This window comes from Macrobrachium nipponense, chromosome 36 (assembly GCF_015104395.2).
Source record: "Macrobrachium nipponense isolate FS-2020 chromosome 36, ASM1510439v2, whole genome shotgun sequence".
Classification (NCBI taxonomy): Eukaryota; Metazoa; Arthropoda; class Malacostraca; order Decapoda; family Palaemonidae; genus Macrobrachium; species Macrobrachium nipponense.
The window spans coordinates 1,086,056-1,093,578 of NC_087220.1; the positions used below are offsets into that span (position 1 = coordinate 1,086,056).

Sequence of the window (7,523 nt, forward strand, 5' to 3'; positions counted from 1 at the left end):
GCAGGCTCGTTCATAAATCTAATTACGAAACGTGTTTGTGTGCTCTTGCCTCCTCATTATTTCTGGAAACGTTCCGTATCAAAGTCATTAGCAAAAGTGGTAATTGGCCGTGGGTACTGGGGGTGGTGGCTGGAGGGAAGGAGGAGGGGGGGGGGGGTTGCTAGAATAGTCGAGGTAGGAGTGAGGGAGAGAGGGAGGGGTAATGGATAAACAAGATGGTATTGGAGAGAATATGAACGGACGTCCAGTAAAAGGAATGGAAGATCTTGAAGTGAAGGGACGCTGCACAGACCCTCAAGTAATGCTTACAGTGCGCCCCGTGAGGTGCACTGACTGCACTATTCCCCCCCCACCCCCACTACGGAGAGGTTCTCAAGAGACGCAGACTATTATGGGATAAGTTCCCAGAACAATTACCAGAGAGAATGAAAATAGACATGGCAAGTTTAATTGGATTCGAGAGAGAGAGAGAGAGAGAGAGAGAGAGAGAGAGAGAGAGAGAGAGAGAGAGAAAACCTTGAAGTTAGTGTTGGATTACACCAGGGGTCAGCATGAAGCCCATTTTTGTTCGTGCTGGTCATGGATGTGCTTAGTGAAGAGATCAGGAATGAAGAGCCGTGGGAATTGTTATACGCTAATCAGGTGATTACCGCTGAAAATAAGGAGGACCTACAGAGAAGGGTTGGAGAGTGGCCGGAGTCTTTTCCTGAGCAGTAGGAAGACAGAACAGTAATACAAGAAAGAAGAGGCTCGATTATAAAACAGGCAGAAAAGTTTAAATACTTAGGATCTACTTCAAGTCAAGAGGGAGGATGTGAGGCTGAAGTTGACGGTAGGATAAAAGCCACGTGGGGGAAGTGGAGAGAAGTAGCTGGAGTGGTATGTGATAAGAAAATGCTATTCAAGCTAAAAGTCAAGATCCATAACACAGTGATAAGACCTGCGTTAATGTACAAAGCGGAAACATAGGCTCTAAGAAGAAAAGAGGACGTAAAGCTTGAGAGAACATACATGAGGATGCCGAGGTGGATTATGGGAATATCGCTGCTTGAGAGATTGGAAAATGATGAAATAAGAAGAAGGGCAGGCTTAGTAAAGCTTACAGAGGCGATAAGAGTGTCAAGGGCGTATGTTGAGGATGGATGACAAGGAGGGAGCGATGAGGGCTTGGGAGAAACCTGTTAAGAGGAAGAAGATCAAGAGGGAGACAGAGAATTAGATGGAGAGATAAAGTGAAGGAAGATATGGAGAGAAGAGGTTTGGTGGAGGATGATGTCTTTGACAGAAGGCAGTGGAGGAGAAGGCGCACCAGGCAACCAACCCCTTGATGTAGGGATAACGGTGAGAAAGAAGAAGAAGAAGAAGGAGAGAGAGAGAGAGAGAGAGAGAGAGAGAGAGAGAGAGAGAAAGTCGTACCCCCAAAATCTGAAAGGCAGCCCAGAGTTCAGACTGGGCCAAACTCGCCCAGAACCGAATTCATAATTGAGGCCAAATTCCGAAACCGGAGAAGACGAGTCCATCCCACAACACACGGCGACCGAAATCATTTGAATTATAAAACAGAATTTAGGATTTAGGCCAAAAGGCGCCAAGCGCTGGGACCTATGGAGTCAGGCAGAGCTGAAAACAGAAACTACCCCCTTACTGGGGACAATCATTATATGGAAACAGACGTTACATCAAACATAACAATGATAAAACTTTTGATAAAAATCTAAACCAAAGCCGGTGGGCTTGTTCCATATGAATAGGGTTTATCTTCTGATAATAATAATAATAATAATAATAATAATAATAATAATAATAATAATAATAATAATAATAATAATGAAAACAGTAGTAACTGACAACAATAATAACTATAATAAAATATTAATAATAAAAATAATAAAAAGTAATAATAAAGTAATAACAATAAAAATAAATAATATCAATCACAATAAAAATAGTAGTAGTAGTAGTAATAAAAATAATAGTAATAAAAATAATAATGAAAACAATATGTAACAATAACAATAATAATTATAATAACAATAAAATATTAGTAATAATAAAAAACAAAAAAGGAATAATAATAATAATAATAATAATAATAACAATAACAATAATAATAATAAACCAGTAAAAGTAATAATAATAAAAAAATATAAATACGCATAATAAATTGTTAACATAATGGAAGATAAGTTTCGCCTATTAACAACATCGATACAGGAAACACGGAGTAATGTAGAGAAGTCCACATTCTGAAAGTGATCGTTCAAAAATAAAATAAAATAAAATAAAATAAATAAAAATAGACTAATACATCCTGCGTGCCCCCCGAGGTAACGACCTCGTCAATTAACCATAATTAATAACGTCAGGTAATCATGAACAATTAACATTAACCGGGGGGGGGGGGGGACCCTTCCCCTCCCACCCCAACCTCGAACGGGAGCCATATTTACACTCTCATTAATAATAGACCCTCCTACATATTTCAGGAGCCAATCCGTGCAGGGAGAAAAATTACGAACAGGAAGGAGAGAGAGAGAGAGAGAGAGAGAGAGAGAGAGAGAGAGAGAGAGAGAGAGAGAGCATAAATGAAATATGGAGAACCTGGAAAGAGTTTAGAGGAGGGAAAAATGAAGAAGAGAGAGAGAGAGAGAGAGAGAGAGAGAGAGAGAGAGAGGAAGGGAAAAAGATAGTTACAGAGAGAGAGAGAGAGAGAGAGAGAGAGAGAGAGAGAAGAGCATAAATGAAATGGAGAACCTGGAAAGAGTTTAGAAGAGGGAAAATGTAAGAGAGAGAGAGAGAGAGAGAGAGAGAGAGAGAGAGAGAGAGAGAGAGAGAGAGGGGGGGGGGGAGGGGAAAAAGACGCTTACAGACGTAATCTCGTGGTGATTCCATCGGGATCCTTTGAAACCTTTTCCAGGCTCCTTCTACAAATTCCTCCGGGAATATTTGGAACCTTCCTTTCTTCCTTCCTTCCTTCCGCCCAGTTTTTATTTCTTAAAAAGTTTTTGTTTTTATTTTTTATTTTTCCTAAAAATTTGTATTTCTGTAATTTTTATTTTTGAAAAATGTTTGCATGAATTTTTTTTCATGAAAAAAATTTTTTTTTCTAAAAATGTTTGCATGTTTATTTTCGTAAAAGTGCATTTTTTTCTTAAAAATGTTTGAACGATTTTTTTTCATAAAAATGTTTTTTTTTATCTAAAAATGTTTGAATGATTCTTTTTCATAATTTTTTTTTATAAAAGTTTTTTATTTTTCCTAAAAATTTTCTAAAAAATTTTATTTTTGAAAAATGTTTGCATGTATTTTATTTTCATAACAATGGTTTTTTTTCTAAAAATGTCTGCATAATTTTGTTCACAAATTTTTATCGTAAAAATGTTTGCAGGTTTTTTCCCATAAAAATGTTTTTTTTTTAATGTTTGCATGACTTTTTCATAAAACTTTCTCTTCAAAAAGTGTTTGCATTAATTTTTTTTTTCATGGAATGTCTTTCTAAAAATATTTGCATGATTTTTTCCATAAATTTTTATTTTAAAAATGTTTGTAAGATTTTTTCCATAAATTTTTTTCTAATAATATTTGCATGATTTTTTCCAATTTTTTTTTAATGTTTGCATGATTTTTTCAGAAAATTTTTTTGCAAAAAAAGGTTTGCATAATTTTTTTGCATATAAATGTTTTTGGTAAAAATGTTTGCATGAATTTTTTTCATAAAAGTTTTTAAATTGTTTAGATGATTTTTTAAAAACAAAAATGTTTGCATGATTTTTTTCCTTACAAAAATGTATATCCCTAAAAAGTTTATTTCTACAAACTTGTCCCTTCAAATTTTCCCCCAAACACGTTTGTCCTGAAAAACGTTTTTCAAAGCTGTCCCTAAAACGATTATTTTCCTCCCAGAAATGTTTACATTGTCAAATAAAACCTCACCTCTTTTCCCTCGTTTCTTTCAAAGAACGTTTATACTCCTCTCTCATTGTGGCCGCTTTAAAAATTTCCACCTGGACTCGTTTTAGGGAATATTTCTCCTCCTCCTCATACCTCCTACTCCTCCTCCTCCTCCTCCTCCTCCTCCTCCCCCTCCTCACTTTCTATTCTCCCTTCCTCCTCCTCCTCCTCCCCACTTCCTATTCCCCCTTCCTCTTCCTTCTCACTTTCTATTCCCCTTCCTCCACCTTCTCACTTCCTCCCCTTCTTCTTCTTCTTCTTCTTCTTCTTCTTCTTCTTCTTCACTCTCTCTTCCCTCCTCCTCGCCTTCCTCATCCTCCTCCTACTCCCATTCCTCCTCCTCCTCCTCCCATTCTTCCTCCTCCCCTTCCTCTTCCTCCCTCCCTCTCCTCCTCCCCTCCCCTCCAAGTCCAGAGAGAGAGAGAGAGAGAGAGAGAGAGAGAGAGAGAGAGAAATATATATATATACTTCACCTCTTCTACGGTACAAAGTCAACGAAAAACGTCTCAAACCAGAAACATAACCCAGACGTTTGAGTTGACGCAAAAACGTTTATTACCGGATCACCCCTGTGTGACGTAATGAACCCCTCCCCCCCCCTCCCCCCCCCCTCTCTCTCTCTCTCTCTCTCTAATGTTCTCAGACGTAACAAGGAGGGGGTTAGGGGGGGTAAGGGGGGATTAGAGAAATAAACTGACCAGTAAATTCTTTTGGTGTAATTGCAAAAAGACACTGCGCTGTAGAAACCGCTCAGAGGGCTTCCACCCGAGAGAGAGAGAGAGAGAGAGAGAGAGAGAGAGAGCGGGGCTAGGTGGGGTAGTGTGGTGGAGTGAGAGATCGGGTGAGCGCGCGCGAGAGAGAGAGAGCGAAAGAGAGAGAGAGAGAGTGAGAGGCTGAGGGAGAGAGCTAGTGTAGAAAGGTTAGCAGTTGCCTTAGCTGTGTTGCATAGGAGAGGTGGACGCGCTCTGTGTAGTCTCCACAGAATATCAACCCTCTCTCTCTCTCTCTCTATTTCGCTCTGTTGTTCCCACTGACAACCGATTGGTTAAAAAAAAAAATTAATAAGAAGGTGCGTTTGATTAAAAAAACCTACGGGATTGGCATTCCATCTTTAAAAAAAAAAAAAGGATTTTTTTTTTTTTTTTTGTGTGGTTCGAGATGGAAAATCACATTGCTTGGTGAACGGCGATACACACATACCCATACACACGTATACACTTATACACGTACACACGCTTTCCCTTTGTCGTTTACACAAGGTATGACACCTCGACGTGACCAGTAACTACCCGGAATGATAATCATGGTCGCTTATTTTGTCTGAAAAGACGAGACTTTACTATCAGCGGATATTCGTCCATGTGGCCATTTCTCTTAAGGTAAATCTGAGGTTCTATTTTCCTAGATTATTCTCTTGATATAAGGTAACACTTTTCTAAATTATTGTCTTGATATAAGGTAACACTTTTCTAAATTATTGTCTTGATTCAATGTATCACTTTTCTAAATTATTGTCTTGATTCAATGTATCACTTTTCTAAATTATTGTCTTGATTTGAGGTATACCACTTTTCTAAATTATTGTCATGATTTGAGTTATACCACTTCCCTAAATTATTGTCTTGATTCAATGTATCACTTTTCGAAATTATTGCCTTGATTCAATGTATCACTTTCCTAGATTATTGTCTTGATTCAGTGTATAACTATTCTGAATTATTGCCTTGATTTATGGTACCACTAGTCTGAATTATTGTGTTGATTTAAGGTACTACTGTTCTAAATTATTGTCTTGATTTGAGGTATACCCCTTTTCAAAATTATTGTATTATTCAATGTATCACTTTTCTAAATAATTGTCATGACTTAAGGTATACCATTTCCCTAAATTATTGTCTTGATTAAATAAGTCACTTTTCTAAATTATTGTCTTGATTCAATGTATCACTTTTCTGAATTATTGTCTTGATTCAATGTATCACTTTTCTAAATTATTGTCTTGATTCAATGTATCACTTTTCTAAATTATTGTCATGATTTACGGTATACCACTTCCCTAAATTATTGTCTTGATTCAATAAATCACTTTTCTAAATTATTGTCTTGATTTGAGGTATACCACTTTTCGAAATTATTGCCTTGATTCAATGTACCACTTTTCTGAATTATTGTCTTGATTCAATGTATCACTATTCTGAATTATTGTCTTGATTTATGGTACCACTAGTCTGAATTATTGTGTTGATTTAAGGTACTACTATTCTAAATTATTGTCTTGATTTGAGGTATACGTCTTTTCAAAATTATTGTCTTCATTCAATGTATCACTTTTCTAAATTATTGTCATGATTTATGGTATACCACTTCCCTAAATTATTGTCTTGATTCAATGTATCACTTTTCTAAATTATTGTCGTCTTGATTCTTTGTATCACTTTTCTAAATTATTGTCTTGATTTACGGTACCACTAGTCTAAACTATTGTGTTGATTTAAGGCACTACTATTCTAAATTATTGTCTTGACTTCAGGTATACCACTTTTCTAAACTATTTTCTAGATTTGAAGTATACCACGACTTTTCTAAATCAGTGTCTTCATTTATGGAATACTTTTCTGAATTACTGTCATTATTTAAAGCCCAACTTTTCTAAATTATTGTCTTGATTTAAGGAACAACTTTTCTCAATTACTGTCATTATTTAAAGCCCAACTTTTCTAAATTATTGTCTTGATTTAAGGAACCACTTTCCTGAATGATTGTCTTAATTATCTTGTCTTGTTTAGCCAATAGTATTCAGCATTATCTACATTCTAGGAAATGCTAATTTGTAACTAGGAAAATTACAAGTAGAGTGGCATTACTAAAAAGTAATTAATGGTAATTAAGGGTAATTTTTCTGTCACAGGGAGAACTGCACGCAATGCAATATTACTCAACAGTACTTCAACGAATCATTTGTTACTGTATCTATTACAAAATTCTTATCAGTTATGCGTCATATCCACGTTACAGCTGACGAAGAGAAAAATACATCAATAATAATCTTTGAAATTGTGAAAAAAATATAATGAAAATATTCCGCTACTACCACAGCTATTAAAATGAACAGTGCTGTCTTAATAATAATAATAATAATAATAATAATAATAATGATAATAATAATAATAATAATAATAATAATAATAATAATAATAATAATAATGAAGAAATCCAAAGTGGGGCATATGAATATATATATATATATATATATATATATATATATATATATATATATATATATATATATACACACATCTAAAACACTGTGACTTTCTTTACCAATTTAGTGACTAATGCTGTTATGATAGCTTTACTAATAATAATAATAATAATAATAATAATAATAATAATAATAATAATAATAATAATAATAATTTTCGTTGTGGTGATCAGTTGCTGGATGACGACCTCCAAGTACCTGACCGTCTTCCCCTTCAATTGGTTGAATACCTGGTTGCCGGACGAAGCTCCTCTGTTGCCAGAGGTTCCATTTACGTCGTTGTCGTTTATTCCTTCATTTCTTTCCATCA

General features: G+C 35.4%; 1 long non-coding RNA gene across 1 annotated transcript in view; it reads left to right on the top strand.

Moving 5' to 3' along the window:
- Window positions 1-4,883: 4,883 nt before the first annotated feature.
- The window catches only part of LOC135203496 (uncharacterized), a 267,713-nt gene continuing 265,073 nt past the window's right edge, over window positions 4,884-7,523 (top strand). Inside the window, exon 1 of the long non-coding RNA XR_010311941.1 lies at window positions 4,884-5,020. This is a non-coding gene — a long non-coding RNA (uncharacterized LOC135203496). The remainder of the gene's footprint in view (window positions 5,021-7,523) is intronic.